At 34.2% G+C, this 2,417-nt stretch overlaps 1 non-coding gene across 1 annotated transcript; it reads right to left on the bottom strand.

The window, feature by feature from the left end:
- Positions 1-2,062: 2,062 nt before the first annotated feature.
- On the bottom strand, positions 2,063-2,134 carry TRNAM-CAU (transfer RNA methionine (anticodon CAU)). The gene has a single exon. It is a non-coding gene; the product is annotated as a tRNA-Met (tRNA).
- Positions 2,135-2,417: the final 283 nt, after the last annotated feature.

Here is a 2,417-nt window from a genome sequence, read left to right on the forward strand (position 1 = left end):
GGAAAGGAGCATGCTAGGCTTGAAACTAAAGGACAAAGTTAGAAGTGTAGACATCAGGCGCAAAATGAAACTAACAGACATCCTGTCACGTATTGATCAATTGAAATGGAGATGGGCAGGGCATATGCTCCGCTGCAAAAAGGAAAAATGGAGCAAACAGGTGACAGTATGGTACCCAAGGGATGGAGCGAGGAGCCGAGGTCGCAAACCAAGAAGATGGGAGGACGAACTTAAAATTACCTGTGGACCCCTTTGGGTTAGAATAGCAGCAGACAGAAAGCAGTGGAAAGAGTTGGAGGAGGCCTTTGCCGAAAGGCACACCGAGATAAGAGACATTTTGTAATTTAAGTGTAGATTTTATTTTTATATTTTGTTTTAATTTGTTATATAGTTTTTAGTTTTTTTTTATCTACTTAAAATTATTAGCTTGAAATGTAAAATTATATTATTACGATTATTACGGCTTGATCATGTATTTGTAAGTTTTCAATATTCGACATTTATTCTTACTGCGTGACGTGTTTTTTTTATAAATGGTAAGTCTTCTGCGATTGTATTAAATATTTTATATATGAATATTTATTAGCTTAATAAGGAAATAAACTATGAATCAATAACTGAAATCAATTATGAAGCCGAGTCAACGACAATTACCCGGTGCCATCAACGTTTTATAGCTTAAACTACAAGGTTTTCTCGTTTCAAACACGTATCGATTACTTTTTTTATGGTAAAGAGTTATGTTTTCATCTAGTATGAAACTGTATGATACTCTGATAGCCCCTATCGACGGGCTTGTGTCGTAAAAATATATGAGTTTTGTGTGTTAGTATAGATTGTATTATGAGCCCGCATGGGTACGTACAGCTATTTTTCCTGTTTTTGCTGCGAAGTAATCGTGCATTTGAAGAGTGGGGCAACAATAGTAGATACAATAACGATTACTTGATATTTTAAGGTTAGTGTTCAGATAAATTAGAAAAGCTGTTGGTAAGTCCGCAAGAAAGCCATTCAGAGAGGCCACGAGGCTCAGCATTGAGAATTATTGACACAAGGAGGTAGAGAACGCGGAGTTGACAAACATAATTTTGTGCATGTCTTTGTAAGCTCCTATACTATCGGTCGAGTTGTATCAGAATACTCTGTCTGATCAACTGATACCAGTTGCGTTATATCCGTACCGAGTGAGAAGATAAACTTTTGTGTATTATGTCAACACTTAATGCACACCATCTCCACTTAATCCTCTTATACTATTATATTTTATTACTGCTATATCATTAAAAACATTACATATTCAGACTACGTATGTAGAGGTATACGTATAAAAATAATATTTCAGAATACTTGATTATGCAAATGGATCTTTTTGTCGTATTCGTATCAGCATTAAGCAAAGTAGAAGACTGCGCATTTTTGTTAAAATAATCTGTCGTATATAAGAAAAGATAATATATTCGTAAAGCATCCTTTTTGATAACACAATCATCTTTACTACGCGTCTTATTACAATAACAACTTTATGTATGCATCTTTAAAGCTTCGTGTGGAGCTTCTGTAAAATTCTTGTTTCATACAGGAAATATATTATATGGATGTAGTTATTAAAATACAAGCTAGACCGCAATCCAAAAACAAAGGCAAGGGTAAAGAAAAAGTGCTAGATTTGCTTCTAAATTTTAGTGAAGGTATGTTTTCGAAGTAAGCATTTTAATTCTGTGAAAACAAAACTATTTTTGTTTTCTATAGTATCTCTATAGATACACAGTGTACATTAAACAGAAAACAAAGCGTTGTTTACACTGCACTATTCTGATAGTAACTGGAGAGAGAGAATTTATGTGCCCGTTTCAAGATAATTTTCTGAGACTCTGAGAAATTAAATTTTAATGTCTGGGAAATACTTTAATAGCGTAGCGTGATTTCGATCCACGAAACCATGGGATTTGGGTCCAGCACGCTTCCACTGTGCCACTCTACTTGTGACAGTTAGTGTTGGAAAGAGTGAATTAACGTCATGTTAATTTTAACCCCAAAAGAAACAAAACGGAACATTTCACAATAGCAGAGCGTGGTTTCGATCCACGGACCTCTGGGTTATGGGCCCAGCACGCTTCCACTGCGCCACTCTGCTTACAATGACTAATGTTAAAATATCTGAACTAATTTTAGACACCGATATTAAGTATAGTAGATAATAACCGAGAGATAAGATAAGCAGATGATTCGATTTCAAAGTTAATCTTTTTTTTCTTCTTTTTATTACTTAGAAGTTATACAACTTATATATTATGTGTATATTGTATGTATGTTGCAATAAAATACTCTAGTAATATAAATGTAATGATTTAATTTTCATTAATTCTCTGTAATTTTCTGTAACCTTACGAATAAACCTAGGGGTCTCGGTCCTAATT

This window comes from Bombyx mori, chromosome 18, assembly GCF_030269925.1.
Source record: "Bombyx mori chromosome 18, ASM3026992v2".
Lineage (NCBI taxonomy): Eukaryota > Metazoa > Arthropoda > Insecta > Lepidoptera > Bombycidae > Bombyx > Bombyx mori.